Below are 14,073 nucleotides of genomic sequence, written 5' to 3'. Positions count from 1 at the left end.
AGGGCTGGCAGGGGTAGCGACAAGAAAGCAAGAAATGAAGACAGCCAGAGTTCCCAAGCGGTCGCCGATCCGAATACTAACGTTGTTGCTTATCATCGGTGGTCGGACAGGAACAGGTTTTTTTTTTTTTTTAATGTAGTTAGTTTTTGGAATTTAGCGCTCCTACAAAACAGTAGGCTCTGACGCATTTCAAGAGCACATCTGTCGATTCGCAGTGTTTCGTTATTTTCAACGAGTTCCTAGCACTCTTCGTCCGCGCTTTCTTGTTCAAACTGAGTTCATTACTGTAATTTCGCATCTTACGTTTAATACAGTAGTTTAAAATGCTTGTGGAAGCATCTTTGTCGCACCTGAGAGTTTGTATGAAAAGAGGGCTGGCAGGTGTAGTGACGTACAATCTAAAAAGAGAGAAGGAGCCAACAGCACCCGGTGTTCCCAGGCGGTCACCCATCCAAGTACTAACCGGGCCCGATGTTGCTTAACTTCGGTGATCGGACGAGAACCGGTGTATTCAACATGGTATGGCCGTTGGCGTCGTTATACTGTAGCTGCACGGCAGAAGAAGGCTTCGCCTCTCCTCCTAACACAAACAATCGCTTTTTTCGGTGGCACATTTGACGCAAAGCACGTCCTTCCACCTCGAAGGCGACGCGCCGCCACGTGGGTCGGACGCACAACACAGCTGCTCGTTGCACCGCCTGTCATTCGTTTGGTTCGTGCGGCCTCCGACACTCGCGGGAGACGCACCTTGTTATCGTTATCCGGCGCAGGGCTTGCGCGCGGCCGGGCGGCTTGGGGACTCGCGGGGTGTGGCAGTGTCCTGCTGGACCGAGGGAAGCGTTCTCACCTGCCTGACACGCGTCGCGCTTCCAGATATTTGCGTAATTCGCACGGAGCATTCTCGGCTGTCCCCTTCCGTCCCGACTTGTCCCGACTTTGCTCGACTGCCGCTCGCTGCCGCTCGGGTCGCGGTCCGTAATGACAGCACAAGCACGAGAAACATCTGCGAGATGGGCGCGGGCCGAACCGGCGTGTCCGAGGCGCCGTGTGCGTCCGTTCGGAGCTACCAGAGCAGCTCTGTGCTGCGCCGTGCCGTGGAAAGGTGCGAAAACATGCACACAAGACACAGGCTGTTGGACAAAGTATCCCTCTCTTGTAGCGACGAAAGGTAAATTTTTGTTTACAAATTTGCCGTTGTGCACTGCTACAAAACAATATGCCCTGACGTATTTCACAACATTTCTGTCACTTCATACTGTTTTGTTATTTCCAGAGACTCTTTGGAAGTCTTCCTTGGCGCACTCTTTTCAAACTGAGTTCCTTAATATCGTATCTTACGATAGTTTAAAATCAGTATGGAAGCATCTTTGTCACATGAGAAAGGTAGCATGAAAAAAGGGCTGGCAGGGGTAGCGACAAGAAAGCAAGAAATGAAGACAGCCAGAGTTCCCAAGCGGTCGCCGATCCGAATACTAACGTTGTTGCTTATCATCGGTGGTCGGACAGGAACAGGTTTTTTTTTTTTTTTTTTAATGTAGTTAGTTTTTGGAATTTAGCGCTCCTACAAAACAGTAGGCTCTGACGCATTTCAAGAGCACATCTGTCGATTCGCAGTGTTTCGTTATTTTCAACGAGTTCCTAGCACTCTTCGTCCGCGCTTTCTTGTTCAAACTGAGTTCATTACTGTAATTTCGCATCTTACGTTTAATACAGTAGTTTAAAATGCTTGTGGAAGCATCTTTGTCGCACCTGAGAGTTTGTATGAAAAGAGGGCTGGCAGGTGTAGTGACGTACAATCTAAAAAGAGAGAAGGAGCCAACAGCACCCGGTGTTCCCAGGCGGTCACCCATCCAAGTACTAACCGGGCCCGATGTTGCTTAACTTCGGTGATCGGACGAGAACCGGTGTATTCAACATGGTATGGCCGTTGGCGTCGTTATACTGTAGCTGCACGGCAGAAGAAGGCTTCGCCTCTCCTCCTAACACAAACAATCGCTTTTTTCGGTGGCACATTTGACGCAAAGCACGTCCTTCCACCTCGAAGGCGACGCGCCGCCACGTGGGTCGGACGCACAACACAGCTGCTCGTTGCACCGCCTGTCATTCGTTTGGTTCGTGCGGCCTCCGACACTCGCGGGAGACGCACCTTGTTATCGTTATCCGGCGCAGGGCTTGCGCGCGGCCGGGCGGCTTGGGGACTCGCGGGGTGTGGCAGTGTCCTGCTGGACCGAGGGAAGCGTTCTCACCTGCCTGACACGCGTCGCGCTTCCAGATATTTGCGTAATTCGCACGGAGCATTCTCGGCTGTCCCCTTCCGTCCCGACTTGTCCCGACTTTGCTCGACTGCCGCTCGCTGCCGCTCGGGTCGCGGTCCGTAATGACAGCACAAGCACGAGAAACATCTGCGAGATGGGCGCGGGCCGAACCGGCGTGTCCGAGGCGCCGTGTGCGTCCGTTCGGAGCTACCAGAGCAGCTCTGTGCTGCGCCGTGCCGTGGAAAGGTGCGAAAACATGCACACAAGACACAGGCTGTTGGACAAAGTATCCCTCTCTTGTAGCGACGAAAGGTAAATTTTTGTTTACAAATTTGCCGTTGTGCACTGCTACAAAACAATATGCCCTGACGTATTTCACAACATTTCTGTCACTTCATACTGTTTTGTTATTTCCAGAGACTCTTTGGAAGTCTTCCTTGGCGCACTCTTTTCAAACTGAGTTCCTTAATATCGTATCTTACGATAGTTTAAAATCAGTATGGAAGCATCTTTGTCACATGAGAAAGGTAGCATGAAAAAAGGGCTGGCAGGGGTAGCGACAAGAAAGCAAGAAATGAAGACAGCCAGAGTTCCCAAGCGGTCGCCGATCCGAATACTAACGTTGTTGCTTATCATCGGTGGTCGGACAGGAACAGGTTTTTTTTTTTTTTTAATGTAGTTAGTTTTTGGAATTTAGCGCTCCTACAAAACAGTAGGCTCTGACGCATTTCAAGAGCACATCTGTCGATTCGCAGTGTTTCGTTATTTTCAACGAGTTCCTAGCACTCTTCGTCCGCGCTTTCTTGTTCAAACTGAGTTCATTACTGTAATTTCGCATCTTACGTTTAATACAGTAGTTTAAAATGCTTGTGGAAGCATCTTTGTCGCACCTGAGAGTTTGTATGAAAAGAGGGCTGGCAGGTGTAGTGACGTACAATCTAAAAAGAGAGAAGGAGCCAACAGCACCCGGTGTTCCCAGGCGGTCACCCATCCAAGTACTAACCGGGCCCGATGTTGCTTAACTTCGGTGATCGGACGAGAACCGGTGTATTCAACATGGTATGGCCGTTGGCGTCGTTATACTGTAGCTGCACGGCAGAAGAAGGCTTCGCCTCTCCTCCTAACACAAGCAATCGCTTTTTTCGGTGGCACATTTGACGCAAAGCACGTCCTTCCACCTCGAAGGCGACGCGCCGCCACGTGGGTCGGACGCACAACACAGCTGCTCGTTGCACCGCCTGTCATTCGTTTGGTTCGTGCGGCCTCCGACACTCGCGGGAGACGCACCTTGTTATCGTTATCCGGCGCAGGGCTTGCGCGCGGCCGGGCGGCTTGGGGACTCGCGGGGTGTGGCAGTGTCCTGCTGGACCGAGGGAAGCGTTCTCACCTGCCTGACACGCGTCGCGCTTCCAGATATTTGCGTAATTCGCACGGTGCATTCTCGGCTGTCCCCTTCCGTCCCGACTTGTCCCGACTTTGCTCGACTGCCGCTCGCTGCCGCTCGGGTCGCGGTCCGTAATGACAGCACAAGCACGAGAAACATCTGCGAGATGGGCGCGGGCCGAACCGGCGTGTCCGAGGCGCCGTGTGCGTCCGTTCGGAGCTACCAGAGCAGCTCTGTGCTGCGCCGTGCCGTGGAAAGGTGCGAAAACATGCACACAAGACACAGGCTGTTGGACAAAGTATCCCTCTCTTGTAGCGACGAAAGGTAAATTTTTGTTTACAAATTTGCCGTTGTGCACTGCTACAAAACAATATGCCCTGACGTATTTCACAACATTTCTGTCACTTCATACTGTTTTGTTATTTCCAGAGACTCTTTGGAAGTCTTCCTTGGCGCACTCTTTTCAAACTGAGTTCCTTAATATCGTATCTTACGATAGTTTAAAATCAGTATGGAAGCATCTTTGTCACATGAGAAAGGTAGCATGAAAAAAGGGCTGGCAGGGGTAGCGACAAGAAAGCAAGAAATGAAGACAGCCAGAGTTCCCAAGCGGTCGCCGATCCGAATACTAACGTTGTTGCTTATCATCGGTGGTCGGACAGGAACAGGTTTTTTTTTTTTTTTTAATGTAGTTAGTTTTTGGAATTTAGCGCTCCTACAAAACAGTAGGCTCTGACGCATTTCAAGAGCACATCTGTCGATTCGCAGTGTTTCGTTATTTTCAACGAGTTCCTAGCACTCTTCGTCCGCGCTTTCTTGTTCAAACTGAGTTCATTACTGTAATTTCGCATCTTACGTTTAATACAGTAGTTTAAAATGCTTGTGGAAGCATCTTTGTCGCACCTGAGAGTTTGTATGAAAAGAGGGCTGGCAGGTGTAGTGACGTACAATCTAAAAAGAGAGAAGGAGCCAACAGCACCCGGTGTTCCCAGGCGGTCACCCATCCAAGTACTAACCGGGCCCGATGTTGCTTAACTTCGGTGATCGGACGAGAACCGGTGTATTCAACATGGTATGGCCGTTGGCGTCGTTATACTGTAGCTGCACGGCAGAAGAAGGCTTCGCCTCTCCTCCTAACACAAGCAATCGCTTTTTTCGGTGGCACATTTGACGCAAAGCACGTCCTTCCACCTCGAAGGCGACGCGCCGCCACGTGGGTCGGACGCACAACACAGCTGCTCGTTGCACCGCCTGTCATTCGTTTGGTTCGTGCGGCCTCCGACACTCGCGGGAGACGCACCTTGTTATCGTTATCCGGCGCAGGGCTTGCGCGCGGCCGGGCGGCTTGGGGACTCGCGGGGTGTGGCAGTGTCCTGCTGGACCGAGGGAAGCGTTCTCACCTGCCTGACACGCGTCGCGCTTCCAGATATTTGCGTAATTCGCACGGTGCATTCTCGGCTGTCCCCTTCCGTCCCGACTTGTCCCGACTTTGCTCGACTGCCGCTCGCTGCCGCTCGGGTCGCGGTCCGTAATGACAGCACAAGCACGAGAAACATCTGCGAGATGGGCGCGGGCCGAACCGGCGTGTCCGAGGCGCCGTGTGCGTCCGTTCGGAGCTACCAGAGCAGCTCTGTGCTGCGCCGTGCCGTGGAAAGGTGCGAAAACATGCACACAAGACACAGGCTGTTGGACAAAGTATCCCTCTCTTGTAGCGACGAAAGGTAAATTTTTGTTTACAAATTTGCCGTTGTGCACTGCTACAAAACAATATGCCCTGACGTATTTCACAACATTTCTGTCACTTCATACTGTTTTGTTATTTCCAGAGACTCTTTGGAAGTCTTCCTTGGCGCACTCTTTTCAAACTGAGTTCCTTAATATCGTATCTTACGATAGTTTAAAATCAGTATGGAAGCATCTTTGTCACATGAGAAAGGTAGCATGAAAAAAGGGCTGGCAGGGGTAGCGACAAGAAAGCAAGAAATGAAGACAGCCAGAGTTCCCAAGCGGTCGCCGATCCGAATACTAACGTTGTTGCTTATCATCGGTGGTCGGACAGGAACAGGTTTTTTTTTTTTTTTAATGTAGTTAGTTTTTGGAATTTAGCGCTCCTACAAAACAGTAGGCTCTGACGCATTTCAAGAGCACATCTGTCGATTCGCAGTGTTTCGTTATTTTCAACGAGTTCCTAGCACTCTTCGTCCGCGCTTTCTTGTTCAAACTGAGTTCATTACTGTAATTTCGCATCTTACGTTTAATACAGTAGTTTAAAATGCTTGTGGAAGCATCTTTGTCGCACCTGAGAGTTTGTATGAAAAGAGGGCTGGCAGGTGTAGTGACGTACAATCTAAAAAGAGAGAAGGAGCCAACAGCACCCGGTGTTCCCAGGCGGTCACCCATCCAAGTACTAACCGGGCCCGATGTTGCTTAACTTCGGTGATCGGACGAGAACCGGTGTATTCAACATGGTATGGCCGTTGGCGTCGTTATACTGTAGCTGCACGGCAGAAGAAGGCTTCGCCTCTCCTCCTAACACAAGCAATCGCTTTTTTCGGTGGCACATTTGACGCAAAGCACGTCCTTCCACCTCGAAGGCGACGCGCCGCCACGTGGGTCGGACGCACAACACAGCTGCTCGTTGCACCGCCTGTCATTCGTTTGGTTCGTGCGGCCTCCGACACTCGCGGGAGACGCACCTTGTTATCGTTATCCGGCGCAGGGCTTGCGCGCGGCCGGGCGGCTTGGGGACTCGCGGGGTGTGGCAGTGTCCTGCTGGACCGAGGGAAGCGTTCTCACCTGCCTGACACGCGTCGCGCTTCCAGATATTTGCGTAATTCGCACGGTGCATTCTCGGCTGTCCCCTTCCGTCCCGACTTGTCCCGACTTTGCTCGACTGCCGCTCGCTGCCGCTCGGGTCGCGGTCCGTAATGACAGCACAAGCACGAGAAACATCTGCGAGATGGGCGCGGGCCGAACCGGCGTGTCCGAGGCGCCGTGTGCGTCCGTTCGGAGCTACCAGAGCAGCTCTGTGCTGCGCCGTGCCGTGGAAAGGTGCGAAAACATGCACACAAGACACAGGCTGTTGGACAAAGTATCCCTCTCTTGTAGCGACGAAAGGTAAATTTTTGTTTACAAATTTGCCGTTGTGCACTGCTACAAAACAATATGCCCTGACGTATTTCACAACATTTCTGTCACTTCATACTGTTTTGTTATTTCCAGAGACTCTTTGGAAGTCTTCCTTGGCGCACTCTTTTCAAACTGAGTTCCTTAATATCGTATCTTACGATAGTTTAAAATCAGTATGGAAGCATCTTTGTCACATGAGAAAGGTAGCATGAAAAAAGGGCTGGCAGGGGTAGCGACAAGAAAGCAAGAAATGAAGACAGCCAGAGTTCCCAAGCGGTCGCCGATCCGAATACTAACGTTGTTGCTTATCATCGGTGGTCGGACAGGAACAGGTTTTTTTTTTTTTTTTAATGTAGTTAGTTTTTGGAATTTAGCGCTCCTACAAAACAGTAGGCTCTGACGCATTTCAAGAGCACATCTGTCGATTCGCAGTGTTTCGTTATTTTCAACGAGTTCCTAGCACTCTTCGTCCGCGCTTTCTTGTTCAAACTGAGTTCATTACTGTAATTTCGCATCTTACGTTTAATACAGTAGTTTAAAATGCTTGTGGAAGCATCTTTGTCGCACCTGAGAGTTTGTATGAAAAGAGGGCTGGCAGGTGTAGTGACGTACAATCTAAAAAGAGAGAAGGAGCCAACAGCACCCGGTGTTCCCAGGCGGTCACCCATCCAAGTACTAACCGGGCCCGATGTTGCTTAACTTCGGTGATCGGACGAGAACCGGTGTATTCAACATGGTATGGCCGTTGGCGTCGTTATACTGTAGCTGCACGGCAGAAGAAGGCTTCGCCTCTCCTCCTAACACAAGCAATCGCTTTTTTCGGTGGCACATTTGACGCAAAGCACGTCCTTCCACCTCGAAGGCGACGCGCCGCCACGTGGGTCGGACGCACAACACAGCTGCTCGTTGCACCGCCTGTCATTCGTTTGGTTCGTGCGGCCTCCGACACTCGCGGGAGACGCACCTTGTTATCGTTATCCGGCGCAGGGCTTGCGCGCGGCCGGGCGGCTTGGGGACTCGCGGGGTGTGGCAGTGTCCTGCTGGACCGAGGGAAGCGTTCTCACCTGCCTGACACGCGTCGCGCTTCCAGATATTTGCGTAATTCGCACGGTGCATTCTCGGCTGTCCCCTTCCGTCCCGACTTGTCCCGACTTTGCTCGACTGCCGCTCGCTGCCGCTCGGGTCGCGGTCCGTAATGACAGCACAAGCACGAGAAACATCTGCGAGATGGGCGCGGGCCGAACCGGCGTGTCCGAGGCGCCGTGTGCGTCCGTTCGGAGCTACCAGAGCAGCTCTGTGCTGCGCCGTGCCGTGGAAAGGTGCGAAAACATGCACACAAGACACAGGCTGTTGGACAAAGTATCCCTCTCTTGTAGCGACGAAAGGTAAATTTTTGTTTACAAATTTGCCGTTGTGCACTGCTACAAAACAATATGCCCTGACGTATTTCACAACATTTCTGTCACTTCATACTGTTTTGTTATTTCCAGAGACTCTTTGGAAGTCTTCCTTGGCGCACTCTTTTCAAACTGAGTTCCTTAATATCGTATCTTACGATAGTTTAAAATCAGTATGGAAGCATCTTTGTCACATGAGAAAGGTAGCATGAAAAAAGGGCTGGCAGGGGTAGCGACAAGAAAGCAAGAAATGAAGACAGCCAGAGTTCCCAAGCGGTCGCCGATCCGAATACTAACGTTGTTGCTTATCATCGGTGGTCGGACAGGAACAGGTTTTTTTTTTTTTTTAATGTAGTTAGTTTTTGGAATTTAGCGCTCCTACAAAACAGTAGGCTCTGACGCATTTCAAGAGCACATCTGTCGATTCGCAGTGTTTCGTTATTTTCAACGAGTTCCTAGCACTCTTCGTCCGCGCTTTCTTGTTCAAACTGAGTTCATTACTGTAATTTCGCATCTTACGTTTAATACAGTAGTTTAAAATGCTTGTGGAAGCATCTTTGTCGCACCTGAGAGTTTGTATGAAAAGAGGGCTGGCAGGTGTAGTGACGTACAATCTAAAAAGAGAGAAGGAGCCAACAGCACCCGGTGTTCCCAGGCGGTCACCCATCCAAGTACTAACCGGGCCCGATGTTGCTTAACTTCGGTGATCGGACGAGAACCGGTGTATTCAACATGGTATGGCCGTTGGCGTCGTTATACTGTAGCTGCACGGCAGAAGAAGGCTTCGCCTCTCCTCCTAACACAAACAATCGCTTTTTTCGGTGGCACATTTGACGCAAAGCACGTCCTTCCACCTCGAAGGCGACGCGCCGCCACGTGGGTCGGACGCACAACACAGCTGCTCGTTGCACCGCCTGTCATTCGTTTGGTTCGTGCGGCCTCCGACACTCGCGGGAGACGCACCTTGTTATCGTTATCCGGCGCAGGGCTTGCGCGCGGCCGGGCGGCTTGGGGACTCGCGGGGTGTGGCAGTGTCCTGCTGGACCGAGGGAAGCGTTCTCACCTGCCTGACACGCGTCGCGCTTCCAGATATTTGCGTAATTCGCACGGAGCATTCTCGGCTGTCCCCTTCCGTCCCGACTTGTCCCGACTTTGCTCGACTGCCGCTCGCTGCCGCTCGGGTCGCGGTCCGTAATGACAGCACAAGCACGAGAAACATCTGCGAGATGGGCGCGGGCCGAACCGGCGTGTCCGAGGCGCCGTGTGCGTCCGTTCGGAGCTACCAGAGCAGCTCTGTGCTGCGCCGTGCCGTGGAAAGGTGCGAAAACATGCACACAAGACACAGGCTGTTGGACAAAGTATCCCTCTCTTGTAGCGACGAAAGGTAAATTTTTGTTTACAAATTTGCCGTTGTGCACTGCTACAAAACAATATGCCCTGACGTATTTCACAACATTTCTGTCACTTCATACTGTTTTGTTATTTCCAGAGACTCTTTGGAAGTCTTCCTTGGCGCACTCTTTTCAAACTGAGTTCCTTAATATCGTATCTTACGATAGTTTAAAATCAGTATGGAAGCATCTTTGTCACATGAGAAAGGTAGCATGAAAAAAGGGCTGGCAGGGGTAGCGACAAGAAAGCAAGAAATGAAGACAGCCAGAGTTCCCAAGCGGTCGCCGATCCGAATACTAACGTTGTTGCTTATCATCGGTGGTCGGACAGGAACAGGTTTTTTTTTTTTTTTAATGTAGTTAGTTTTTGGAATTTAGCGCTCCTACAAAACAGTAGGCTCTGACGCATTTCAAGAGCACATCTGTCGATTCGCAGTGTTTCGTTATTTTCAACGAGTTCCTAGCACTCTTCGTCCGCGCTTTCTTGTTCAAACTGAGTTCATTACTGTAATTTCGCATCTTACGTTTAATACAGTAGTTTAAAATGCTTGTGGAAGCATCTTTGTCGCACCTGAGAGTTTGTATGAAAAGAGGGCTGGCAGGTGTAGTGACGTACAATCTAAAAAGAGAGAAGGAGCCAACAGCACCCGGTGTTCCCAGGCGGTCACCCATCCAAGTACTAACCGGGCCCGATGTTGCTTAACTTCGGTGATCGGACGAGAACCGGTGTATTCAACATGGTATGGCCGTTGGCGTCGTTATACTGTAGCTGCACGGCAGAAGAAGGCTTCGCCTCTCCTCCTAACACAAACAATCGCTTTTTTCGGTGGCACATTTGACGCAAAGCACGTCCTTCCACCTCGAAGGCGACGCGCCGCCACGTGGGTCGGACGCACAACACAGCTGCTCGTTGCACCGCCTGTCATTCGTTTGGTTCGTGCGGCCTCCGACACTCGCGGGAGACGCACCTTGTTATCGTTATCCGGCGCAGGGCTTGCGCGCGGCCGGGCGGCTTGGGGACTCGCGGGGTGTGGCAGTGTCCTGCTGGACCGAGGGAAGCGTTCTCACCTGCCTGACACGCGTCGCGCTTCCAGATATTTGCGTAATTCGCACGGAGCATTCTCGGCTGTCCCCTTCCGTCCCGACTTGTCCCGACTTTGCTCGACTGCCGCTCGCTGCCGCTCGGGTCGCGGTCCGTAATGACAGCACAAGCACGAGAAACATCTGCGAGATGGGCGCGGGCCGAACCGGCGTGTCCGAGGCGCCGTGTGCGTCCGTTCGGAGCTACCAGAGCAGCTCTGTGCTGCGCCGTGCCGTGGAAAGGTGCGAAAACATGCACACAAGACACAGGCTGTTGGACAAAGTATCCCTCTCTTGTAGCGACGAAAGGTAAATTTTTGTTTACAAATTTGCCGTTGTGCACTGCTACAAAACAATATGCCCTGACGTATTTCACAACATTTCTGTCACTTCATACTGTTTTGTTATTTCCAGAGACTCTTTGGAAGTCTTCCTTGGCGCACTCTTTTCAAACTGAGTTCCTTAATATCGTATCTTACGATAGTTTAAAATCAGTATGGAAGCATCTTTGTCACATGAGAAAGGTAGCATGAAAAAAGGGCTGGCAGGGGTAGCGACAAGAAAGCAAGAAATGAAGACAGCCAGAGTTCCCAAGCGGTCGCCGATCCGAATACTAACGTTGTTGCTTATCATCGGTGGTCGGACAGGAACAGGTTTTTTTTTTTTTTTTAATGTAGTTAGTTTTTGGAATTTAGCGCTCCTACAAAACAGTAGGCTCTGACGCATTTCAAGAGCACATCTGTCGATTCGCAGTGTTTCGTTATTTTCAACGAGTTCCTAGCACTCTTCGTCCGCGCTTTCTTGTTCAAACTGAGTTCATTACTGTAATTTCGCATCTTACGTTTAATACAGTAGTTTAAAATGCTTGTGGAAGCATCTTTGTCGCACCTGAGAGTTTGTATGAAAAGAGGGCTGGCAGGTGTAGTGACGTACAATCTAAAAAGAGAGAAGGAGCCAACAGCACCCGGTGTTCCCAGGCGGTCACCCATCCAAGTACTAACCGGGCCCGATGTTGCTTAACTTCGGTGATCGGACGAGAACCGGTGTATTCAACATGGTATGGCCGTTGGCGTCGTTATACTGTAGCTGCACGGCAGAAGAAGGCTTCGCCTCTCCTCCTAACACAAGCAATCGCTTTTTTCGGTGGCACATTTGACGCAAAGCACGTCCTTCCACCTCGAAGGCGACGCGCCGCCACGTGGGTCGGACGCACAACACAGCTGCTCGTTGCACCGCCTGTCATTCGTTTGGTTCGTGCGGCCTCCGACACTCGCGGGAGACGCACCTTGTTATCGTTATCCGGCGCAGGGCTTGCGCGCGGCCGGGCGGCTTGGGGACTCGCGGGGTGTGGCAGTGTCCTGCTGGACCGAGGGAAGCGTTCTCACCTGCCTGACACGCGTCGCGCTTCCAGATATTTGCGTAATTCGCACGGAGCATTCTCGGCTGTCCCCTTCCGTCCCGACTTGTCCCGACTTTGCTCGACTGCCGCTCGCTGCCGCTCGGGTCGCGGTCCGTAATGACAGCACAAGCACGAGAAACATCTGCGAGATGGGCGCGGGCCGAACCGGCGTGTCCGAGGCGCCGTGTGCGTCCGTTCGGAGCTACCAGAGCAGCTCTGTGCTGCGCCGTGCCGTGGAAAGGTGCGAAAACATGCACACAAGACACAGGCTGTTGGACAAAGTATCCCTCTCTTGTAGCGACGAAAGGTAAATTTTTGTTTACAAATTTGCCGTTGTGCACTGCTACAAAACAATATGCCCTGACGTATTTCACAACATTTCTGTCACTTCATACTGTTTTGTTATTTCCAGAGACTCTTTGGAAGTCTTCCTTGGCGCACTCTTTTCAAACTGAGTTCCTTAATATCGTATCTTACGATAGTTTAAAATCAGTATGGAAGCATCTTTGTCACATGAGAAAGGTAGCATGAAAAAAGGGCTGGCAGGGGTAGCGACAAGAAAGCAAGAAATGAAGACAGCCAGAGTTCCCAAGCGGTCGCCGATCCGAATACTAACGTTGTTGCTTATCATCGGTGGTCGGACAGGAACAGGTTTTTTTTTTTTTTTTAATGTAGTTAGTTTTTGGAATTTAGCGCTCCTACAAAACAGTAGGCTCTGACGCATTTCAAGAGCACATCTGTCGATTCGCAGTGTTTCGTTATTTTCAACGAGTTCCTAGCACTCTTCGTCCGCGCTTTCTTGTTCAAACTGAGTTCATTACTGTAATTTCGCATCTTACGTTTAATACAGTAGTTTAAAATGCTTGTGGAAGCATCTTTGTCGCACCTGAGAGTTTGTATGAAAAGAGGGCTGGCAGGTGTAGTGACGTACAATCTAAAAAGAGAGAAGGAGCCAACAGCACCCGGTGTTCCCAGGCGGTCACCCATCCAAGTACTAACCGGGCCCGATGTTGCTTAACTTCGGTGATCGGACGAGAACCGGTGTATTCAACATGGTATGGCCGTTGGCGTCGTTATACTGTAGCTGCACGGCAGAAGAAGGCTTCGCCTCTCCTCCTAACACAAGCAATCGCTTTTTTCGGTGGCACATTTGACGCAAAGCACGTCCTTCCACCTCGAAGGCGACGCGCCGCCACGTGGGTCGGACGCACAACACAGCTGCTCGTTGCACCGCCTGTCATTCGTTTGGTTCGTGCGGCCTCCGACACTCGCGGGAGACGCACCTTGTTATCGTTATCCGGCGCAGGGCTTGCGCGCGGCCGGGCGGCTTGGGGACTCGCGGGGTGTGGCAGTGTCCTGCTGGACCGAGGGAAGCGTTCTCACCTGCCTGACACGCGTCGCGCTTCCAGATATTTGCGTAATTCGCACGGAGCATTCTCGGCTGTCCCCTTCCGTCCCGACTTGTCCCGACTTTGCTCGACTGCCGCTCGCTGCCGCTCGGGTCGCGGTCCGTAATGACAGCACAAGCACGAGAAACATCTGCGAGATGGGCGCGGGCCGAACCGGCGTGTCCGAGGCGCCGTGTGCGTCCGTTCGGAGCTACCAGAGCAGCTCTGTGCTGCGCCGTGCCGTGGAAAGGTGCGAAAACATGCACACAAGACACAGGCTGTTGGACAAAGTATCCCTCTCTTGTAGCGACGAAAGGTAAATTTTTGTTTACAAATTTGCCGTTGTGCACTGCTACAAAACAATATGCCCTGACGTATTTCACAACATTTCTGTCACTTCATACTGTTTTGTTATTTCCAGAGACTCTTTGGAAGTCTTCCTTGGCGCACTCTTTTCAAACTGAGTTCCTTAATATCGTATCTTACGATAGTTTAAAATCAGTATGGAAGCATCTTTGTCACATGAGAAAGGTAGCATGAAAAAAGGGCTGGCAGGGGTAGCGACAAGAAAGCAAGAAATGAAGACAGCCAGAGTTCCCAAGCGGTCGCCGATCCGAATACTAACGTTGTTGCTTATCATCGGTGGTCGG

The 14,073-nt window shown here is 51.4% G+C and overlaps 10 non-coding genes across 10 annotated transcripts; all 10 read right to left on the bottom strand.

Moving 5' to 3' along the window:
• Positions 1-414: 414 nt before the first annotated feature.
• Positions 415-533, bottom strand: LOC126356486 (5S ribosomal RNA). Its single transcript, XR_007565748.1, has one exon. It is a non-coding gene; the product is annotated as a 5S ribosomal RNA (ribosomal RNA).
• Positions 534-1,813: 1,280 nt separating this feature from the next.
• On the bottom strand, positions 1,814-1,932 carry LOC126356485 (5S ribosomal RNA). Its single transcript, XR_007565747.1, has one exon. It is a non-coding gene; the product is annotated as a 5S ribosomal RNA (ribosomal RNA).
• A 1,277-nt stretch (positions 1,933-3,209) lies between these two features.
• On the bottom strand, positions 3,210-3,328 carry LOC126356484 (5S ribosomal RNA). Its single transcript, XR_007565746.1, has one exon. It is a non-coding gene; the product is annotated as a 5S ribosomal RNA (ribosomal RNA).
• A 1,278-nt stretch (positions 3,329-4,606) lies between these two features.
• On the bottom strand, positions 4,607-4,725 carry LOC126356483 (5S ribosomal RNA). The gene has a single exon (XR_007565745.1). It is a non-coding gene; the product is annotated as a 5S ribosomal RNA (ribosomal RNA).
• A 1,277-nt stretch (positions 4,726-6,002) lies between these two features.
• LOC126356481 (5S ribosomal RNA) lies at positions 6,003-6,121 on the bottom strand. Its single transcript, XR_007565743.1, has one exon. It is a non-coding gene; the product is annotated as a 5S ribosomal RNA (ribosomal RNA).
• A 1,278-nt stretch (positions 6,122-7,399) lies between these two features.
• LOC126356480 (5S ribosomal RNA) lies at positions 7,400-7,518 on the bottom strand. The gene has a single exon (XR_007565742.1). It is a non-coding gene; the product is annotated as a 5S ribosomal RNA (ribosomal RNA).
• Positions 7,519-8,795: 1,277 nt separating this feature from the next.
• LOC126356479 (5S ribosomal RNA) lies at positions 8,796-8,914 on the bottom strand. Its single transcript, XR_007565741.1, has one exon. It is a non-coding gene; the product is annotated as a 5S ribosomal RNA (ribosomal RNA).
• Positions 8,915-10,191: 1,277 nt separating this feature from the next.
• On the bottom strand, positions 10,192-10,310 carry LOC126356478 (5S ribosomal RNA). The gene has a single exon (XR_007565740.1). It is a non-coding gene; the product is annotated as a 5S ribosomal RNA (ribosomal RNA).
• Positions 10,311-11,588: 1,278 nt separating this feature from the next.
• On the bottom strand, positions 11,589-11,707 carry LOC126356477 (5S ribosomal RNA). Its single transcript, XR_007565739.1, has one exon. It is a non-coding gene; the product is annotated as a 5S ribosomal RNA (ribosomal RNA).
• Positions 11,708-12,985: 1,278 nt separating this feature from the next.
• On the bottom strand, positions 12,986-13,104 carry LOC126356476 (5S ribosomal RNA). The gene has a single exon (XR_007565738.1). It is a non-coding gene; the product is annotated as a 5S ribosomal RNA (ribosomal RNA).
• Between the last annotated feature and the right edge of the window lie 969 nt (positions 13,105-14,073).

This window comes from Schistocerca gregaria, chromosome 3 (assembly GCF_023897955.1).
Source record: "Schistocerca gregaria isolate iqSchGreg1 chromosome 3, iqSchGreg1.2, whole genome shotgun sequence".
In the NCBI taxonomy this organism is placed as follows: Eukaryota; Metazoa; Arthropoda; class Insecta; order Orthoptera; family Acrididae; genus Schistocerca; species Schistocerca gregaria.
This window is presented reverse-complemented; position numbering and strand designations above follow the sequence as displayed.